Source organism: Balaenoptera borealis, assembly GCF_965194805.1.
Source record: "Balaenoptera borealis genome assembly, chromosome: 2".
Lineage (NCBI taxonomy): Eukaryota > Metazoa > Chordata > Mammalia > Artiodactyla > Balaenopteridae > Balaenoptera > Balaenoptera borealis.
The window spans coordinates 55,295,664-55,319,305 of NC_138867.1; positions in this window are offsets into that span (position 1 = coordinate 55,295,664).

Consider the following 23,642-nt stretch of genomic DNA (forward strand, 5'->3'; position numbering starts at 1 on the left):
CAAGGTGACCCAGGGAAGTAGAGGCCACTGCCATATACAGAGCAGTCTGACTAAGAGAGAGAAGAGTTAAGGGTGCCAGCCTTGGCTCTATGTTTTCTTAGAAATACCTTCGAAACAGGATTGCAACTACCCTCATTATGATGCAAGATATGGTAGTGACTAAAGAAAGTTAAAGTTCGTGTATTCCTCACTGGGCTGAATTTGGCTACCTCAGACATTGTCTGTCCTCCAGTCCTTTGACATATAGGAGATATTTGGTATTACTGTCCTCCCATTTCATTTCCAAGAGCCAATTCTTAGCATCAGAGTTCACAATACCTTGAGAGAATAATACTACTACCACTACTGTGTTACAACCACTAATATGATACCTACCTACAGTAGCTACCATTTATTGAGCACATATTATGTGTCTAAGTAGGTTTTCTTTTGTTTTATAGATATCTCCTTATCATATACTCTATCAAAGAGGTGCTATTATTTCCCCCATTTTATAGATGTAGAAACTGATGCTTAGAGGAATAAATGACCTCTCCAAGACCACACAAGTAGAAGGTAGTAGATTGGGGCTTCAGATCCAGACAGTCTCACTGCAGAGACTGTGCTATTACTCCCGATAGTTTAAGAAAGAATTTTGCCTCCTGAAAAAGCTGAAGAGTGTACGGTGTGAAGAAAGTTCTTCATCTGGAGATTTCAGAGCAGATGCAAAAAAGCAGGGGATGGTTAGAGAAACTATGTAGTTGGCACTGTGCTAGGGCTACTACAAATAATTAGACTTTTCTGGTCACCCTTAAAATGCCATCCTCATCAACAAAACACCTTCAAAGATGCTTTTGGCAAAACGCCGTCCAAGCAAACCCAGACTGATGACAACCACCTTGCTTTGAAGAAGACGTGCATCACAGTATCATGGAAGAGTTCTCGGACTGAAAAGAGATCTACTTTGAAGCCTCAGACCCATCATTTACCAACAGAGCAAACCTGGGCAAGTCATTTGACTTTTCTGAGTCTATTTCCCATCTGAATAATAAAACAAGAATTCCAATTCCTGTCTTGCCAACATCACAGGGTAATTATGAGGATCCAATGGGATCATTTACGTGACAATACTTTCTTAACCTCAAAGTCCTACATAAATGTGAAGAATGTGAGGCAAAGACTCCTCTGAGTAACCAATTCCAACGTCATGTAAATATCACTCTCAGGAAATTGTCTCCTGCCCCAGAGACATTCAAAAGGCATATTACTTTCCCTCTTAAAGAAAGGTTTGATGGCTCAGTTAAGGCCATAAGATTATGTCATTTTCTGAGGGCACACTATCTGCATATGATTTGCATATGTTTGCATAATGAATTCAAAAGACTCACTGCAAGTGTATAAGAGTAAAAGAAAATAAATGAATATGAGTGACCTTCTGCCACAACATTCAAATCAAATATTCAGGGCATAATACCCTGCAATATGAAATAGATTAAAATTTAAACTATTGCAAACAGATGGGAAGATAAGTTGTCGAGTTTGGAGGCAAGAATGAAACCCTTATTTGATCCCAGGTTGTAAAGAATCACATACTCTTAAAAGTCACCCCATCCAAATGATTTTCATTCCTGAATTTTCTCCTCCACACCTCTTACCCCACTCATTTCCGTGGACAAAACATACACACTACATTATCTTCCAGTCTTTCCTGAACTGCCTCAGGTGACAGAAAGCTTACTATCTCCCAATGAATTATTTTGGCAAATTTTGACCGTTTAAAAGGTTTTATATTATGCTGAACTGCTAAAGTCTTTAACTTCCCCACAATTGTCCTTGTTTCCTCAGTCCAGCAGGACAAGTTCAAGACCCTTTACTACTTGCGAGTCCTTAAGGTATTTGAAAATGGTTATTATGTACCTGAACTATCCCCTTTCTAGGTTAAAAATCTCTAGTTCCTTCAGCTGTGTCACAAGTTCATGCATTATAGTCCCTAACAGTCTCTTTATCTGAATATTTTCCAAATCTCCCAAGAAAGGCACTGAGTTGAATTCTGTTCCTAGCTTTGCCATTAACTAGTTGTGTGTGGCTGCGAAATTTCCTCATCTGCAAAATGATGGAGTTGAACTATTTATAAGGCACTTCTTCATCTAAAAATCCCATTATTCTATTTCAAAGCAATGATTTCCATTTTACTTATCTAACAGTCATTGGCTTGAGCCAATAAAATAGAGTTACACTGGTTCTTTGTTGACAATCGCTCTTTCTTTACTAACGGAGGTGGTCTTACCCCTTCCACAATATAAAAAATAGAGAGAGAGGTTTGGCTGGAGCTATGGGCATCATATCATGACTGCTGCAATCTTAATTCATTCCCAGTGCCATTTAGGGATGGACTGCTGTTACCTGTTACAAGGACTAGGTCTTGCAGAGATAAAGAGAGGGAAAGGAGAAGATGAGAAAAGGCACCGGTAACTCATTTATTTCTACAGACTGGTACCCATGTCAGTGGGGAAACAACAGATCTGTGGACCCCAGAAGTTTTCGTAAAGTTCAAGGACCCTTATACTACATATTTACATACAAACCCCAAACCATTCTTTGTTGTTGTTGTATTCTGTTTTGTTTTGCACCAGGTTTCCATGCAGTTCATCCCTAGGGTCAGCTGTCACCCATGGGCGACTCCACAGAACCCCCAATTTCATGTCTGGGAGACCTGTGAACTCACTTTTCTGTGTTTCAAGGCGATTATAGTCTGGGGAGCGATGTGAGGTCCTTGGATACCTTGTCTGGCTCTTTATGCCTTTTCTTAGCAATGACCCAATGGCTAGTTTGTTTTCTTCCAAGGGTGTGCAAACCAAAATATGCTTTCGTGATCCACCTTTAGCAAAGAACTAGATGTTTAATATCTGTTCTAGCTTATGGGCACTGGTTGGTATTAAACTGTCCTTTTTTTTTTTTTTCCTTCTTGTACATTTAGTTTTTGTTCTGCTTTTTGGGTCACGCCTGCTTTCCCCACTGTCTCCAGACGGTTAAATCTACTTGCATCTAAAATGCTACTTTAACTTGAATATTCAAATGCATTTTACGGTCAGTTTTACTTTTTTTTTATTTTATACGAAACACATGGATACAAAGGGCTGACTGTATCCGTTGTATTGTGCTTTTTTTAAAATTTATTTTTAATATTTACTTTTGGCTGTGTTGGGTCTTCGTTTCTGTGCGAGGGCTTTTCTCTAGTTGCGGCAAGCGGGGGCCACTCTTCATTGCGGTGCGCAGGCCTCTCACTATCACGGCCTCTCTTGTTGCGGAGCACAGGCTCCAGACGCGCAGGCTCAGCAATTGTGGCTCACGGGCCTAGTTGCTCCGCGGCATGTGGGATCCTCCCAGACCAGGGCTCGAACCTGTGTCCCCTGCATTGGCAGGCAAATTCTCAACCAATGCGCCACCAGGGAAGCCCCCAGTTTTCCTCTTTATCGTTGTATTTCTCCATATTTGTTTATTTATTTTACCAAATTATTATGACACAAGGTTCAGAGCCATAAAGGCCGGAAGTTGTCCCCACTTCTCTCTGAGGGTGTGCTACCTTGTGGGCACACGTAAACAGAGCCCTCAAGCCTGCTTGCCATGCTGTTTAACTGCTGCCTTGCAGTTGAGGGCTCTTGTGAGGTCCCCGGGCTAGACAGGGCAAGCGATGCTAACGGGCCTCTTCCACCTGGAGAGGGGACATGGTTCTTCTCATGTCCTGCTTGAGTTCAAACTCAGTTGTGTTGACGGCTTCAAGATGCCAGCCTTGATCCTGCTGCTCCAGAACCGGCTCTTCCTCTGCCCTGTAATTGATGGCACTGATGCCACCACCACCATCAAAGCAGACACAGTGTCTTCCCATGGCATCACCAGCTCCTCTCCATCACAAAAAATACTACGGCCCTTTTCACATCCCAGAGTCCAAGCCTTCTTGGCTTTGTACCCAGGGAAATGGGGGGTTCTTCCTTGCATTTCCTGCCCCAGGATTTACCCTCTTCCCAAGATGATTGATACTAGAAATATCCACTCCCTGGGGCCCATGTTATAACAATTTAAAAACTCTCTGATTTGGGACATTTCCCCCAAACTAGGTTTCACTATTCTGTGGTCATCCAGTCACACATATATGGTTCTGGAAATATGAGTAACATAATAGAATATTTGGGGCTTACCTGGTGGCACAGTGGTTAAGAATCCGCCTGCCAATGCCGGAGACACTGGTTTGAGCCCTGGTCTGGGAAGATCCCACATGCCACGGAGCAGCTAAGCCCATGCACTACAACTACTGAGCCTGCGCTCTAGAGCCTGCGAGCCACAACTGCTGAGTCTGAGTGCCACAACTACTGAAGCCCATGTGCCTACAGCCCATACTCCGGCAACAAGAGAAGCCACCACAATGAGAAGCCCACGCAACACAACGAAGAGGAGCCCCCGCTCGCCGCAACTAGAGAAAGCCCGCGTGCAGCAACAAAGATCCAACACAGCCAAAAATAAATAAATAAATAAATAAATAAATTTATACTAAAAAAAAATAGAATATTTGTCCAGCTTTAACTTCTAATTAACCATACGGTAAGTGCCATCTACTAACTTCTCTTTCACCTGGTGTATTTTATAAAGGCAGAAATTTTAAAAGCATCCTTAGGGCTTTTCTCTCAAGCTTTAAGTTAATGATATTAACAGGCAGTGAGATATGGGGGCACAGGACTGGGAATTGGGATTCTCAGATAAACTCTCCACTCTGAAATAAAGGGGTCCTTCCTAATAGTGGTCCATTAAATCAAACATTTTAAAGCTAAAAATAAGCTTTAAAATAACCTAATCCAACCCTGCCATCTTTTTTCCTTTAAGAATGTAAACGAATAATGTGAGTCTAACATCCTAAGAGTTGAGATTATTTACATTATTATTAAGCCATTGACTTTTAGGCCTTCTGGAACATTTTCCACATCCTGTCTCTTGTCAGGCTTCTTCCTGTGAGCATAGTATTAGATTAAGTTCCCACAGCCCTTTAGAGTGAAGCATAGGAGGAAAGGAGTTTCTAAAGTAGCAGAGGTAGGCAGCAATTTCTGTAAATATCACTATGGCCTCCTTTCTTCATTCTGGTGATGCTCCGCGTGTCCCATTGGCATGACCAGAAGTGTTTGTTGGGGGTGGGATGGTGGTGGTCAGAGGGGAGCGTGTTCATTCCTCTGCTCCATTTGTAGCACTGACCTCCTCGTATGAGTAGGATCTGTAGCAGATAGGAGTTCAACAGCCTTTATGGGTTTCCATCTTCAGACACAGCTACCGAAGTGACCTTGGACAAGTCATTACCCTCTTAGAGTCTCAACTTCAGTAGAAGAGAAATACCGTCTGCCTTGCTTACCTCTCAAGAGTGCTTGTGAAAGAAAGGTAACCCACAAAGGACTATAAAGAATTATTTATTATTTCTGGTATAAAGCATGTGCAAGTGACCAGGCTGGTCCCTTGCCCTCATGCAGGTTTGTGTTTTTAAGGAGCACCTCTTCAGAAGGCAAAGTAAAGCCAGGAACAAAAATTAACAAGACTTCAGTCATCCCAAGTATCTGTGGGGTATTGATTCCAGGACCCCAATGGATACCAACATCCACAGATGCTCAAGTCTCATATAAAATGGCATAGTGTTTGCAAAGAATCTACACACATCCTCCCCTATACTTTAAATCATCTCTAAATTACTTATAATACCTAACACAATGTAAATACTGTGTAAATAACTGCTAGTTTGTGACAAATTCAAGCTTTGCTTTTTGGAACTTTCTAGAATTTTTTTCCCCAAATATTTTCTATCCATGGTTGGTTGAATCCATCGATGCAGAACCTGTGGATACAGAGGGCCAAATGTACTAATAAAATGTATGCAGGGAACCCTTACCATGTGCCTGGTTCTCTTATAAGCACTTGATGTGCATGATCTCATAAATCTTCAGAACAGCTTGTTGAAGTGGTTCCTTTTGTTATCCCAGATTTATAGGTGAGTAAACTGAGGCCAGAGTGGCTTAGGAATATGCACAAGGTCACAGGTCAGAAAGTGGAGGAGCCAGGACTCCTAACTGGATCTCTGATCCAGTCACGATCTTGCCCCTCAGCAATGCCTCTCCAGAAATTCCCTTGCTTGTAGCAGAAAGAATCCCAGAGTCCCAGACATGTGGCAGGAAATTTGCCTGGCTCTATGTCCCAGGCACTCAGGTTCTCAGTTGGGCCCTCTCAGTCTGTCATCTTCAGATGACTCTTCCTGGCACTATTTGACAACCACATTTTCATAGAATGGAGAGGGTATTTGGAAGAGATGTCAGCCTTAGAAATTTAATCAGCTGAGCTGAAAGCAATCAAGATGCCATCTGGACAGACTCTGACTTCCTGCCCAGAAGATAAAGACATCTGGACTTAGTAAATGCCAAGGACATGCTGACTTGGTCCCCAGGCCCCTGGTCCACTCCTCATTTCATGCAGATGTGTTTTCTTAATTGTGCAGAATCCATGGCTATGAGCTGCTGCTGGGGCCACTGAGTGCTTCCCTGCTCAGAACCAGTGACCACTGTGAGCCGTGGTGTCTTTCCAGTACTAAGGAGATGGACTGACTGCAAAGGCCCCGGTAAATAGTCCCCTTTAATGATGGAGCAGGAGGTGGCTGTCCGAGGCCCAATTTATCGTTGTAATTAGAGCCCATCAAGACTGCTGATTGTTAAGTAGGGATGAGAGGAAATATTTGTACATACGAAGAAGATAATTAAGGTGGCTCACCGGGTTTGCATACCCAATCTGTGCTTAGTGCTGCTGCTTCCTCCTGTGACGGAGGGTCTCTCAAGTCACAGGAGTTCTTGAACCATCCCTGGGTGGAGGACGAAGGGGTTTGGGGAAAAGCTGAGGAATTAGAAGAAAAAGGTTAAGATTCTGCACAGAGGGCCTTTATAATGTGGCAACATCAGAACACGTTTTCTAAACACATTTCTAGAGATGGCTTGAATTTCAGACACCAGCTTCTGTCTGTTTTAAAGCAGAGACGGTCCCTCCAATAAGCCACTGAATTTTGCACAGCTGGAACCAAACTCTTCTCCCTCTACCTCCCCCTGACAGAGGTGCTATTTGCCCCAGGTAAACTCCTGAAGTCCCAATGCCCGTAAATGGCAGTAATAAAACCTACTCCTAATACTTCTCTTTTAGCTCCTGCATAGTTGGAACATATTGAAGGTTTTGGGGTTTGGAGGGAAGATCTGCTAGTCTGGGACAATTGACATTTGAGAGTTTTTAATTTAATAATCATGAAAAAATTGTGTCTATAAGTGTTTACCAAGTTACTATTGTTTCTGACTTAAAAACCAAACCAAACCAACCCCAGTGGTAGGAATATATCTGTTCAGATGGAGATAGCTGGAGAGCTGGTCCATACCTTATAATCTCCCTGGCCTCCGTGCTCAGGAAAAGGCCTCTTCTTTCTTTTCCTTGGCTTTGTTATAGGCTGCGTTTCTTTCCTTGCCTATCTCCCATTTCACTTCTATTGCATTTCCTTTCTGAAAATCTTTTTCTTGTCAGGTCTCACTGTTTTGTTAGCATTTGGTTCTTGCTTCAATTGTGTCTCTCTCTAACACTTCTTCCTTCTGATTTTCATATTTTATTTTTGGACCTCACCTTTAGCAATGGCTGTTCATCATCCTACCCACCCCCCTTTGTCCCTTACTTGTCAAAACTTGTTTTCTGTAGGATCATCGTGTTTCTTGGTCTCTGGAGGGCCCAGGCAGCATGCATTTGTTCTTTCCTCTTAGAACTTTGTTTTGTGGGTGCCAGTTATTCCAAGTCCTTGTGGGGTTGCCCAGGTGCCTATCAGGTCAGCAGCCAGGATGGTTGGAGATCTTAGCTCTGAGCTACCTTCACTTCTGGGACTGGGACCCAGTGGTCAGTTGAGCCTGGTCGATGGGATGTGCCTGGTTGAAGGTAAGTCATGGAGTGGGAAGCCCTAAACACCTGGCGTGTGTCATAGCCCACAGCCCTGACATTGACCAACATAGTAGGCAGTTCACCTCTGAGATGGTACCAATCTAGTTTTGGCCTTTTTTTTTTTTCATATGAGATGCAAATATGTGGAGTCTTTGGGGGAAGACAACAGGAAGCCAAGCACTGGGGCATCTTGGGATTTTCAACAAGAGAGAGAAAAATCCATTTTGTATTGTGAATAAACATATATTGTGATAAGACTCTCCATAAATTAACATCAAGTTAAGAGAAAAAGTCTCTACATGGAGAGTCAATCAGCAGTGGCTAATTATGGGAAAATTATAAGATTGTAGCTTCAATTCTAGCATAGTCTTCCTCTTTGGAACACAGTCTGTTCCTGTTGTAGTCTGTTATTAATAAACAAACAAAAAAAAAGAAGAAGGAAGAAATTCTAAAACTTACTACTTTCTAAATAGAGTTGAATTTGCTTTAAACAAATCAAGCATAAAAATTTAAAATTGCAGGATTGATAAAATACAAGCATTTATTTTATCAAAGAACTCAGTTTATTTGTGACTACACTGTATCGTAGAATTCCTGTAACCAAATCTCGTGCAGTTTTTATGACCAGATTTTTCAAAATTTAACTACATGTCTATCTGCTGTGAAAAATGAGGCTGACTTGTAGCTTTTAAACACACGCACAGTCACTATTCAAAAGCCAATTAGAAACTAAACAAATGACAAAAAAATTTGCTTTATATGAATTGATAAGGTCATAACCAAGGTTGAAATTGAGCTATCCCAAGCTGTGTTTGTTTTTTTTTTTTCAGAAAAAAAAAAAATGTATAGGCTTGGTGGGGCAATGCAGTTTTGGAGTGTCTGGAGAGGCTGGCTGTGATGCCAGAATTTTGTGCTCATATGGGGAATGAGAGAACCACCACCACGGTCAAGACCTAGGACAGGTTGTAAAGCACCTGCTGACACTGGGGTCTCAGGCTTTGTTTTTCTGTAAGGAAGGGAGTGGGAAGCTGGATACCTGGAGGGTTAGATGCTTCCCTGGCAGGAGGTGGCCCATTTCCAGTCCAGAATTCTACCAGGAAAAGAGCCCGACCATGGTTCACCATTCCAGAATAGATGTACCTTTTGTTGTGTTGTCACTTTTTTCTTTATACTTTCATCTGAAAAATTGGGATTGGAAGTTGTTTACGTTTTTAAATTACAACTTAGAGTGCCAACTATTTACCATCTTCATAAGGAATTTAGAAAAAAGTTCCTTTTTTTTCATCGAGAAAATAATAATAATATTTAGTACATAGTGCTTACTGTTTATTGCCAGGTACTGTTCTAAGTAAGTTAGAGATTTTAACTCATTTAATCTTTATGACTACACTCTGTCATTTCTGGGTAAAGAAACACAAGGAAGCTAAGTAAATTGCTCAAGGTCATTTGGCTCTGTGGCTGAGGTAGGGCTTGAACCTAGGGAGCCTGGCACCAGATAAAACAGGAGAAAGACGGGGACAGGGAAATCTGAAGAAGGGAAAAAAAACATCAGAGGCGCTTGTTTCCCCCAGTGTTTTGAAGAAAACTTTGCAGCCTGTTCTCCTCCCCCTCCCCACCGCAAGCCCCACTCTGAAACTGCTCTTTAGGACAGGGTATGTACTGAGGCCGGTGTCCCTAAAGCAGAGAGGGGTCCAGCTTTAGAAGCGAGGGATTGCATATGGAGGGAGCTCTGGGTGAAATCCGAGAAACTCTACCCAAGCATCCTATGCCCCTAGGACTTGGCTCCACTTTCCCTTTGGGATGGAAACAAAAAATGTTTCCAGCGAGTATCCAGCTAGTAGTGACTGCTATTGGCAGCTATTTTGCAAATGTTAACCCTGCCACCTAGTGACCACATTCTGAATGTCACCTGGAAGATTACCATGTAGAACAGCGGTCCCCAACATTTTTGGGACCAGGGACCAGTTTCGTGGGAGACAATTTTTCCATGGACGGGGGCGGGGGAATGGTGGGGGTGGGAGGGATGGTTCCGGAGGTAATGCGAGCGATGCGGACCAGCAGATGAAGCTTCCCTCGCTCGTCCACCGCTCACCTCCTGCTGTGCGGCCCCATTCCTAACAGGCTGAGGACCGCTAGTGGTCCTCGTCCCCGGGGGTCGGGGACCCCTGATGTAGAACATGCCATCTTGACCTCAGCATTGCCACCACCCTGCCTGACAGCTGAGACTTTCTCCTGCTTAGAGACCCCGTGTGGCACTGACCAGCTGACATGTCATTACAGTTTTAGGGCTGCTTTAGTCATACCTGCAGAATAAGAGCTGAGCTGTCATTTCCTCCTCTGTTTCCTCGGAATGATAAGGTGCTTGGAGTACAATGAATATGTCTCAAGAGCGTGTGCCAAGTACTGTGATGGGAGGAGGTGACTTCTGTCCATACAAAGGTCTAAGTCCCCACTATCCCTTGTACTTGATTCTATTACAGCTCTTGAATGTTCTGTTTCCTTGTATGTCCCTCTCCTCCATTGAACTGTGAAAGCTGTGAGGTTGGGGACAATGTCTTGCTTATGTTTTATCCCCACAGCCTGGTTTGGTGTCTGTCTGACAAATGCCAGTTGAATGAATGGATGGAAGGTATAGCTATAAACTCACAGCCCTTTCCACACTCTTCCCACATTTTTCCAGTTGAGGCATCTTCCCCTTTCCACTCTCAGTATGAACAATGTCGTTTTTTCTTCAGCTCTCAGTCTTCTCCTTATTCCGTTATACACTCAGCACATGCTTAGCACTTGACCTTGTCTTGAATTTTGGAAATATAAAGGTGAAGTTGGGAAGTCTCTAATTTACACCCACCAAACCTCCAAACTTACTTGCACCTGCACCTGATCCTCCTTGGACCCAATGCCACTCCTTCCAGATGTGCTCTGAATCCCACGGACCACGCATAGGAATCACCTGGGAAGCTTTAACAATGACTGATGTCTGGGTCCCAACTCAGAAAATCTGATGTCTTTGGTCTTGAGTGCAGGCTGGGAATCGGAATTTTTAAAATGTCTTCAGGGACACCTAAACTACAGCCAGGATTGAGACCTGATCTCTGTATGCTCCCCTTCTCAGGCTTCAGCAGGTAACCTCACCCTCACTTGAATTTCTATTTGTTTCCATTCTATTGGGTCATTTCCAAGTCATACACAATGCCTGAAACTCTTTTATCTGAAAATAAGAATGAAAAATCCTCCCTGGATCCATTGTCCATAGCAACTATCCGCTCTCTTTATGTACGTTCCAAGTCAAACAAAATTCAAGAATAAGTTGCCCACACAGGCTCTCTCTGCTTTCCCATCAACCATTCAATCTTAAATCTACTCCAGACTGGGTTCTGCTCCAGAATTGATCACTCTTGTCATTCAAAAACATTCATATCTCTTGGCCTCAAAGACTCCATGTTCTCCTGTTTCTTTTTCAGGCTACCTTTCTACCTGTCCTCTCAATCTTGAGAGTTCCTCAGGACATGGTGCTTGGCCATCTTTCCTTTTCACTCTACTTCTCATGCTTTCCAGGCTCTGGGACCGTGGGGCTGATAATGCTTGCTCAGACCATTCCATCAGTCTCCTACCTGCGTATCCAAATCCCTTTTTGGCCTGCTTCTCCATTAGGTGTGTGACAGGCATCTCAGATCCCATATTCCAAACTGAATCTTGATGTCCCCCTACCCTTAGATGATCCTCTTACACTGCCTCCCATTGTGTTAGTTTCCTGTGACTTCTGTAATGAATTACTACAAATGGATTGGCTTAAAATAGCACACACTTATACTCCCAGTCTGGAGGCCAGAAATCTAAAATTAGTTCCTCTGGGCTGAATCAGGGTGTCAGCAGGACTACACTTTCTCTGGGGGCTTCAGGGATAAATCTGTTCCTTGATTCTTCCAGTTTCTGGTGGTTGCCAAAATTTCTTGGTGTATTAGTGAGGGTTTCCCAGAAAAACAGAACCAGTAGTGTGTGTGTGTGTGTGTGTGTGTGTGTGTGTGTGTGTATGTATAGTTTTATTATAAGGAACTGGCTCATGTAACTATGGAGGGTGAGAAGATCTGCAGTCGTCAAGCTAGAGACTCAGGAGGGTCCATGCTGTAAATTCCGGTCTGAGGGCAGGAGAAGAGGACTGTCTTGATTCAAGCAGTTAGGCAGGAGAAGTTTCCTCTTTCTCAGACTTTTTGTTCTATTCAGGTCTCCAATTTATTGGATGAGGACCACCCACATTAGGGAGGACAACCTGCTTTACTCAGTCTACTGAGTCAAACAAAATCTCATCAGGAAACACCCTGACAAACACACCCAGAATGATGTTCGACCAAATGTCTGGACATCCCATGGCCCAGTCAAGGTGACACAGAAAATTAATTATCAGACTTGGCTTGTGGCCACATCACTCCAATTTTCAAGGGCAGCATCTTTAAATCTCTTTTTGTTCCATCTTGACATTGCCTTCTTGTACATGTGTGTTTAAATCTCCCTTTGCTTCCCTCTTATAAGGAAGATTGCATTTAGGGCCCATCCAGTTAATCCAGAATAATCTCTCATTCTCAACACCCTTAAATTAATCATATCTGTAAATACTCCTTTTCCAGATAAGGTAGCATTCACAGGTTCCAGAGTTGAGGACATGGATATATTTTGAGGGTCCATTATCAAGCCTCCTACACTAACCCATGCAAAGGGCAGTTTAATCCACCCAGTTTCTTAAACCAGAAATTCAGGACTCACCTTTGTCATAAAATTCTCCCCAACTCCATCTAATCCATTGACAACGCCTGTATTTTCCATCTTCTAAGTAATCTCGAATCAGTTCGGCTCTTTCCATTTCCTCTGCTACCAACCTAACTCAAAACAGAATGTCTTTCCTGGACTATTTTAATAGTACAGTTATGTCAATTGTAATTATCTCCTTATTTGCAGGGTTATTTGTTGAATATCTGTCTCCAGTCACTAAGTTGTAAGCTCCTTGAAGGTAGGACCGTATATGTTTTTTTCACCATTATATTTTAGACCCTAGCAAAGTGCTTTGTATAGGTTAGGTCCTCAATAAATATGTATCACATGTATGAATGGATGGATGGTACCTTTCCTGCCATAGAGGAGCTACTAGTCTGGAGAAGGGGCCATTCGGTGGCTTCAACCCTAAATTACTTTACTTATTCATTTAAACTATTTGTATTGAGAGCCATCTGTAAGCCAGACATTCTAGTAGCCTCAAAAAATCCACCAAATGACAAACTACATAAAACTCCTTGCTCTCATGGAACTTTGCATTTTAGTGTGAGGAAGGATAATGTATAATAAATGTGTAATAAATGCATTCTATATATAGTGCTTATATATCACATTAGAAAGTGATAAATGATATGAAAATAATAGAGCAGTTCAAAGGGGAGGCACTTGTAATTTTGGATGGGGTAGAGCTTTCTGAGAATTTCCTATTTGAGAAAAGACTGAATGAGCTGAGGGGTGAGTCATGAATATATCCTGGGAAGGAGCTTCCCAGGCCGAGGGAAGTACAGTGGAGGAAGTCCCTGAGGCAGGAGTGGACATGGTCAGTTCAAGGAGGATGAGGAGGCCAGTACGGCTGGAGTGAGGGAGTGAGGCTGAGAGCAGGAGGAGATGAGGACCAAGGGACCATGGGGCCAGGCTGTGCAGGACCTTGTAAGACAGTGGAAGGATTTGGCTTTTCCTCTGAGTAAGATGGGGAGCCACTGGAGGGTTTCCAGCAGAGAAGGGACACCATCTGACTCACATTTTAATTGTATCCCTCTGGCTGCTGTGTGGATTGTAGGGGAGCAAAGGTGGAAATAAGAACCCTGGAGAAGTTACTTCAGTAATTGAGGTGAGAGATGGTATAGCTTGGACCAGGGTGATAGATAGCAGCAGAGGTAGTGAGAACTGGGCAGAATTGAGATATATTTTGAAAACAGGGCCAGTAGGATTCCCTGATAGACTGGACGTGGGGTGGGGGCCAGAGAGAGAGAGAGAGAGAGAGATGCCAAGAATGACGCCCAGGTTTTTGGCTGGAAGCAACTGGAAGCGAGGCTAAATTCAGAGTTTCGTCTGGAACTCCTGCCCCAAACATCTTAATTCCCTAAAGCCACTGGAACGGCTCTGCAGTCCTGAACTTTGCAGACAGCTGCTCAGAGCTGCCATCCGTCCTCCCCTGGAGAGTGTCTGGTCCCTCCCCTAAACGTACGCCCCACTCTTCTCTCACACCCGTGCACAGGGACACCGTCGCTTTGCCTTCAGCACAATGTTCAGCCTGCAGCCCACATTCCATCCGTGACACAATCCCAGGGCATCCTTGGATGTTCCTCTCGAGGTTGTTCTGAGCCTTGACACACTGCTTGGGGTACCCTTCTGACCCTAGCCTCTTGTTCACACCCAGGGCTCTAGGAGGTTGGCCTGGTTATTATTTTTGCTCACAGAAGTTTCTCCTCATTTGTTCTGGTCCAGAACAGTTGAGGTCATTCAGTAGCCCCTGGATCTCTGTTGGGCGGGGTGGCCTGACCAAGTGCCACTTTAAGTAACAGTGCCCTGTTTACTCAACTTCTTCCTGAATTTTTAATATTCTTGTTGGCAGGGGCTTTGGGCTAGTCTCCATGACAGGTTCAGTGGAAAGGCCATTCCGTTAAGAAGCTGCAGCTGTTATGAACGAAGGCTCACTCTCCCTGTGTGTGTGCAGTTATGCCGGTACGGGTATCGGGTGCTACAGGGCTTTGGGAAATGTCTGCAAAGTCAGTGGCAAAACAGTTGTCTACGGCTGGCCTGTTTTGACCCAGTCTCTCACCCTACATAAGCCTCTCAGCGAGTAACATGAAAGGGTCAAGCATCTCATGTTTCTTCCCCTAATGGGAATCAGGGTGCCACCGTGATGGCATTTCTCCCCACTTTCAGTCGCTGGGGGACCCCGTTTGTGCGTGCACATTGTGTCCTCCAGCCCATAAACCCGCGTGTACTTGGAAAGAAAAGTCTCTAGGGGGGGATGGAATTTAAAAGGACTCTCAACTCGTTGTTCAGGAGCAGTGGTCACCAGCTTCTCCCTAAACGCAAGCTCTCCCCAATTCTACAGACACCCCCAAAACCTCAAGAGCCAAACGCTCTGGCCCTGCCCTTCCCCCCGCCCCTCCCCCCGCCCCCGGGGGTGCGCGGTCTGCCGCGGTGCATGCTGGGTAGGCTGGCTGTAAGCAGCAGCGGAAGTGAGGGGCGCCTCGGGTGTGTGAACCAAACAACGGGAAGTCCTGCAGGCCTCCGCGGTGGGGAGGGGAGGACTGAAAATGGCGAAAACGGCAGGGATGGGAGGGTGGGGAGAAGTTTTTCAGAGCTTTAAACTGAAAACTGCTTTTGAGGGGAGCACAGACTTCTCTGGTGGTCTCCCAAGGGCGCTCCAACCCGCCTCTGTGCCCTAGTCCTGGTTAACTTCTTAATTTACTCCTCCTGGGAGCTCTGCTCTAATCAGAGGACTTGGTGGGAGAGGTTTGGGACAGGAGCCGAAGGCCGGAGACGCTCCACGTTACCGTGACGGGGTGCGGGGCCGAGCCAGCCTGGGCAAAACCGGGGGTGCTGATTTCACACAGCGCATAGTATACGGGTGAATTTATCTTTCGTTGCCATGTAATCAAATTAAAGGGCAAGAAGCGGCTTTTTCTCAGTTTTCTGAAAGGGGTTGCAGCAAAACCCATTGTGAGGCCTTTATTCTTGCATGGATTGCTTAGACTTGGTGGGATCCGAGGAAGGGAGGTGTGTCTCGGTTGAGAGGAGCATGAGCTGTGGTGGCAGTGTGAGAGGTGACAGCCAAGTCTGCAGGAGCCTGTCTCTGGAATGTGGGCGGGAAGAAGCACCTCTGAGCTCTCGTGCAGCAGAACTGCAGTGGTTTTTTGTGTGCTCCTAGGGTCTAATTGGTATGAACTTTAGAATCTTGGAATGTCCTCTGCTAGGTTCCATGTGAAGGGTCATTGAGCATTGACTGGGGGCCAGGTACTGTTCCAAGGGCTTTCTGTGTATTAACTTAGATTTACAAGTTACTGAATATTTGCAATTGCTGAATATTGTGAAGAACAAAAACCAAGTAGCACACTAGGGTGCGTTGTGTTCTTTTGTTCCTATGCAAAAGTGATTATATGTTATATATATTTGCAGGTGAGGGAAAACTTCTGGAAGGGTACCCAAAGAAATGGTTTAGCGGTTGTCCTTAGGAGACTGAGAGACTCCTCAACTGGGGAACTATGGTGTGGGAGGGAGACTTTTCATTTAGTACACTTTTGTTCTGTTTGAATTCTTTTAGCCATGTGGGACGTTTCAATAAAAAATGTTACATTTATTTTTTAGGAGAATGAAATGAAAACCCTGTAGTCCAAGGCAACTTTGCGGATCAGGCGCTGTGGGCTGAATCCTGGAGAAGGACAAGTCCAAGGTAGTACAGTGGATAGAGAACCAGGGGACAGGATGGAGGGGGGATCTTTTTTGTTTGTTTGTTTTTTTAATATAGATGCCAAATAATGGCATCCTTTTTTTTTTAATTAATTAAGTTATTTTTTTATTTTTGGCTGTGTTGGGTCTTCGTTTCTGTGCGAGGGCTTTCTCTAGCTGTGGCAAGCGGGGGCCACCCCTCATCGCGGTGCACGGGCCTCCCACTATCGCGGCCTCTCGTTGCGGAGCACAGGCTCCAGACGCGCAGGCTCAGTAATTGTGGCTCACGTGCCCCCCGCTCCGCGGCACGTGGGATCTTCTCAGACCAGGGCTCAAACCCGTGTCCCCTGCATTGGCAGGCAGACTCTCAACCACTGTGCCACCAGGGAAGCCCTGGAGGGGGGATCTTTGAGGAGATCTGGTTTGCCACAGAGGAGCTTGCTATCTTGGTGACTAAACACCAGCTCTAATCTCAAACTGGAAGGAGAATTGGAAATAGCAGTTAAAGTTCATTCACTTCACAGGAACCAATGTCAAGCTAAAGTAAGAAATATGAGATTGAACCTGTAACTGGCCCACTATGCCACTATATATCATTCTAATCCCAAAATTGCCTCAGCCAGAAAGACAGGCGGTCCTCAACTCTCTCATACTGCTAGGCTCCACCCCAGCCTGTGAAAACCTATACTGTGATTATTATTACTGTTACAGGCAGTCAGGAAACTGGCCCAGTCATCTGGTCCTCAAACACGGAGATGGAAGTCACTGCTAGCATTGTGAGTGGTCCAAGACAAATGAGACACCAAACCTGCCACTCCAAGGAACCCATCATCTTACAGAGATAACACACGAATCATGAGCTCTTAATGGAGGCTTCACTGTGTTAAGTCCACCAGAGGAATAGATCCAGAGTTATGGAGTTTCAGAAAAGAGGATTACATTAGTCAGGAGGCAGTCCGAACATTTATAAAAAGGACTGTGCTTGCCACTTAGGATTTTGGTAGAAGGAAGAGAGGATATTTCATGCAGGAGAGTGGCTTAAGTAAAGGAGGTGAGGTGTGTTTGCAGAACAGGTGAGTAAGCTTGGTTGAAATGCACAGGGTTTGAAAGAAATGGAGGAGGAGCAGTCTGAAAATATCAGGTAGGGTGATGAGTTCTATTCTGGGTAAGCAACAGGGACCAGTTTAATTGTTCTGAGCACAGGAGTGCCAGGACGTGAGTCCTTCAGGAAGATGAATCTTGCAGCAGGGTGGAGGTGAAGAGATGAAGGACCTGGGCCTGGGAGGTGGTGACTCTCTAATGAGAGTCAAGGAGGAAGAAAGAAAAGGTGGAGACATTCATGACAGATTTTGCAAAGGGCACAGAGGAGAAGTGATGACTGATTGGGTGTCAGGAGTGAGGGAGCAGTTGGTGGAGTTTTGAGGCTGGTTGGCTAAAAGGAAAGGGATAGAATAAGTGGATTTGGTGGCAACAATGCTAAGGAAGAGAATTAGGGGGTATTTTGGGGGTTCTTGTACCCTATACACAGAAGTTTGAGACTGGAGCTTGGGGGAGAAGCTGGAGTTTTTCGGGGAGAGTGAGCTCTGTAGTGGGAATAGTTGAATCCCAGATTATTAGATGATTTTGCAATTAGGGGTTTTTGAAAGAGAAAAAAAATGATCAAGCAAGATAAGCTAAGGAAAGAGGTTACGACAGAACAGTAAGGAAAGAATGGAGTCACAGAATCTTGGCTATGGCAGTTTAACACAGGAGTTGGTGATAAAACGCCCCCCCCCCCACCAACACACACGGAAGGGTGAGAAAAATGAGGTGAGAAAGGCTATTGGTTATGGCAGCTAAGTGGTCACTGATGGCTTTTAAAACTGTTTTTAGATTTAAAGCATAGTTTGCAAATTTCAGGGCCGTAGGCTGAATCCAACCATAAGAAGGTAATTCATTTCATCCTCAGTGTTTAAAAAAATCAGATTAATAGCTAATATTGAGAAATTGTTAGATTTCATATAAAAATCCCAAATTTCAAACCACCCATAGCCCTCATTCCTCTTGGGTTGGATGTTGGCTGGAGGCCCTGTGTTGGCGGTGTAGTGGAGGGAGTGTGAGAGGTGGGGGGGGATTGCCCCCTCCAGGTTGCCGCAGCTGCCCCCAGCCTCCTTGTTGCAGTTCTGCTGTTAGTGTGTTTGCACTTGGTTAAGGCATGTGGAACTGGTGAGGAAATAGAGGTCACTTACTCTTTCAAGTAGAATGCTCCTTTGAAAGATTGGAGATGACGTGCAGAAGAGGACGGGATGGTTAGTCAGGGGAGCAGGGAGGAGAAGAATGGGTGTGTTAGGGTAACGGAGACTCGCGCTCCCTTTGGTGTGACCCAAGAGGAAGGACTGAAGTAAAGAAGAGGAGACTGAAGAGGTGGGGGAGGAAGGGATTGATAAAACCAAAATTATATGTGGGAACTGAGTAAGAAGCAAGATTGGGAAGAAAAGGAACCTCTCCGCTTTTGAAATAGAAGCCACAGACAGAAATAACAAGGGGGATAACTATGCGGGGGAGAGGAGGGATTGCAGGAGAAGAGCTGGGATTCATGTTATGTGTGGGTGGGCTAATAAAATGGGCCTGAGGTCAGGGCCAGACCAGCATGTTATGGGGCGGTGGGGTAATTCTCGGGGCAGGGCAATAGTTTGGCAGTCTTGAAGTGGTATTCCTTAAATATTTATCTAGTAGTCATTTTTTTATGGCAAAGAGAAGCTGGTTTTCTCTTTAAAAAATTGCATGCCTATGTTTATATTTAGAAATTGGGGTTTATTACAGACCCAGATGTAGCATAACATTTACACTTAGTTGAAATTGTCTCGCACATCACATATTTTCTGTAGTGATAAGTACTCCTATTTACTAAGTATAGGGGAAGTGTACTGTTCATGTATTGAATACATGAATAGTAGTAAAGTGTAGTTCAAAATGTATTTAAAAATTTCTTTTCCTGACTTACATGATAGCAAAACAGATCTCATTTTTCTTTAGTTCTCTCTCTCTCTTTTTTTTTGAGTTTCTTTTTTTTTTTTCTGAACCAGCCAACTTCATGGAAGTCTTAAAATTGAGATAATAATGTGAACCACTTGTTACTGATAAATACTACAATCTGCATCCTGTAGTTTCAGCATGTCATTGGTCCCTTGGTGCTGGCCTCGGCTGTTCTATCAGCTGAGCTCAAGATCTGTGACTCTGTGGGCAAACCATCTAACTTGCTAAAGTGCACTGTAGAGAAGAGGCAGTGCCTTGCAGGATGCTTTAATATATATGTTGGTGGGAGCCAGGAGTGGGCTTATGTCTGGCCAGTTATGTGAAAAGTTTCATGTGGACAGCTGAGTTCACTGGCAACAAGTTGCCGACATTCCTGTGTTGGCTTAGTGCACGTTCCTAATAAATTGGTATCTGTAATGGGTGCTTGGATGGCCCAATCCTTCTTGTGGATTTGGGTAGGATTTAGGCTGCAATATGGAATCAGTTTGCTGCTGGTATTATAGTGGATGTGAAAGTAGGTCTATTCAAGGCAAACAAAAGGACCACCAAGACTTAGGGAGGGACTTGCAGATTTGTGGCAGAGAGACAAAGGGAGAGACCAGAATGCTTTTCTCAGGAGACCAGCAGGGTGTTGCAGTGATGGTTCTTGCAGGCTTATGTCAGGCAAGTGGGGTCAGAATCGAGTGTGGACTGATGGTGGCTTGGAGGGAGTGGGGAAGGAGAGGAAGTGAAGGAAGCTGTAATTGGATTTCAGAATTCTAGTCGTTTTAGTGACATATTCGTTTCAATGAAATATCTTTAAAGTTGCTTTTAAAAATACAGCCCTATAAAATTATGATTAAAAATGCATTTCTGCGAGGCATGAATTGCTTGGAGGACTGACCGTCACTATAAGCTTCACATGGCTAAGAACACTCCAAATTGTCTTTGGTCTGATATGAACATCCAAATTGCAGTGCATTTGTGGCAACCTTCAAAATAATAGATTTCTCATGTGACTGAACAAGATACCTCACCTTAATTTTCATTTTAGTTTTTCTATCAGTCATAACTGAGTTACACTAGTCACTCATACGTGCTGAGGACTGGCAACCTACGTGGATATAATAGGTATCATTAAAATGATTTGGTTAGCGTTCATGGAGGGATAAACACTGGCATCATTATGATTGTGACCATCCCTCAACCTCCCTGAGTCTTACTTCCCTTATTTTAAACTGTGGCGGGGTGAGAGTGGGGGTGAGGTGGACCAGGTGATCTCTTTTAAATGTCAGAGAACATGATAATAAGCCAGGATGGTAGTTAGGACTGAGTTTCAATGTGCTGAAAGATAAACTGAGGCATATTAAAATGTTTAAGCGTTTACCTGAGCAAATATGGACGCTAATCAGGCAGAGACAAACCAGAGGTAGTTAGGGGCTAGAGGCAGGACTTTCATAGAGAAGACTTAGAAGCAAAGCAAGGAAATTATATGATTGGCTGTAGCTTAAGCCGTTGCCTCATTTGGGAAAGCCTAGTTGGCTGTTTGTGATTGGTTCTACTTAGGTTTCGATTTCTTAACCCTGAGGCATTTACAGGCTTAGATTTTGGTTTGCTTATGTAGGTGCCAAGCATTAGAGCTGTATTAGAGCATTTGAGTCACCTTGGTCTAATGGCCTCCTTGTTTAATTAATTTAACAAATGTGATGAGAATAAGAAGGCAGCAGCACAGACTTCTTGGGTTGGAGTTTGTACTTGTTTAGTTTTGTTAGGAGAGCTAGGCCATTTGTAGCATTACCTCGAAGACTCTTCTGAATTCCAAGAAGACAATTATTGTCAGTTACATGTTTAAAGCTCCTTGTAACTAAAATACACATTTTTAGGCTACACGGTAGAGCTGTTTAGAGAACACAGAGAGGCCTTGTATAATCAGTGCATACAATATATTTATTCTTATTTTATAGGATTTAGGATATGGTGTTACTACTTTAAAGGATTCTGGAGCTTATGGTTTTTGCTCCTTTGTTTTCCTGTGTGTTCTGGGATGCCGCTGCTGCTGTTCAGGCTCTGGCATCCAGGACCCACGAGCAGGATGTGTCTTTCCTAAAATGATCCCACTCTTTGGCCCCTGCAGGAACTGAAATTTTGCAGGGAAATTCTTAAGGAATGTCGTGGGTCCCCGTTGTTGGGATTTTACCTATTTCCCTTGTCGTTTTGGAGTGGTCAGCCTCTAAGCACTGTCCTTCTACTGTTGATCACTGTTGTACTGGAAGCCATCGTCGGGGAACTCTGGGAGAAAGAAAACCTCTCTGACTCCTCCTCCCCCTTCCAAGGGCCAGAATCCCACTTCCCAAATCAGCATGTTAATCTTCTCCACAGAAAGGGTATCATCCGGTGCTATTCCATCAGGTACATACTGAATTTCTTGATCCGATGTCTGCAATTCTAGTTTGTTAGCCAAGCTTTCTTTCTTTCTGGTTCTACCTGGGCAACTCTGCACTGGAACATGGCTGCATTTACTGAAGGTGATAAGGTGTAGCTGGTGAACTCTGGTTTCTTGATATTTAGCTACCAGGTCTTCTAAAACCTCATTCCTTATAGGCACATCAAAACATTTGTTTTTCATACTATTATTATTCCTTCTATTTTTTTTTTTCTTGGTTGACCTTGCTAGTGCTACGAAAAGACTTTTTGTTTGTTGTCTGCTGTTTGTTTTCTGGCTCATCAGTATCTGCTCTTATTTTAGCTGGATAGTTGACTAGTTTTAGTTTGTTACGTTATGGATCTGCCTCGCCCCGGCATTAGGCGATGGCAATAGCAGGTGATAACTAGGCGGTAATAATGAGCTGTTTCTTAGACGTCTCTGTGGACAGGCATTGTGTCATGCGTTCTGTGTAGATCACCTCTAATCTTCCATGCCAGGTAGGGAATATCTTACCGATTTTGCCACTGTGAGGTGGAGGTTCGGAAAGGTCACATGCCTTGCCCAGGGTCACCCAACTACCAGTGGCTGACCAGGAATTTGGAACCAGCTGACTGCCAAGCCTGTGAGCATTCCACTAGATCACGCTGTCACTCCACAGGGACTCCAGAGTTTCTATTTCAGTTGATGGATTTGATTTCTCTTGTCTCCAGCTTTTTTCTGTTCTTCCTTTCTCACTCATGTGCTCCTCATGCAGAATCTCCTCTCCGTTCCCTTTGTCAGAATGTATACCTTCTAATTAAACCTCCATGTAACACACAACTCCTCCTATTGCTAAGTGAACCTTAACCTGACTTTGATTAAACTGTCCACGTGCAGGGGTCCTGGTTATCACACATTTCCAGATAAGGCTTGAAAGCATGATTTCGTTATTGAAGATAATACAGTTAATTAATAAATGCTTATTAACTTCTAAAAAGAGAGAGTTAAGTTATCATGGACTTTAATGATTTATACCTAATTCCCAAAGGTATACAAGGCAGCTTAAAACAGCATATTTAATACTGTGCTAGATACTTTATGTACATTAATCCTTTTCCCCCATAAAAAACCTTATGAGATAAGGATTATTATTCTTTTCCAAGTCCATATAATGAGAAAGGAGCAGGTTAAATTGATGCTTCCTTTCTCCAGTGCCTAAGCTCTTTCTACCACACTTATCTGTCTCTTTACTAAATTGTTTGTAATATTAATTACCAGATATCTCAGTTATATTAGTGTTTGGAGATCAGCATTAAAATTTTCTCTACGTTTTCCTGGTAGAACGAGAAACATACACACACACACACACACACACACACACACACACATATATACATAGATAATAGATAGCAATAAGGAGAGAAAGAGAAGAGAAAAGCCTGTGTTAATAAAATGTGTATATTTTTGCACATTTAAACATAAATTTGAAATGGTAAATTTGATGAGAATTTTTTCAGTAAATTTAAAAGTTAGACTGTAATTAAATGAAAAATATTTGAAGTCACTATAGTTCAATTCCATAGTGTTTTAAAATGTCTTAAAAGTAGATTATTTAAAGTACTGAATCATATCCCACTCCACCTCTGCCCCCTTCATGGACAGGTCTTAAATGACAATCTGAAGATGATCTCAGCCATTTGTAGAAAAACTTAATGATCAAAAGGCTCCAAATATGTGTATACAGTATAATAATTTAAAAAAATCTTTATTGGAGTATAATTGCTTTACAATGTTGTGTTAGTTTCTGCTGTATAACAAAGTGAGTCAGCGATATGTATAC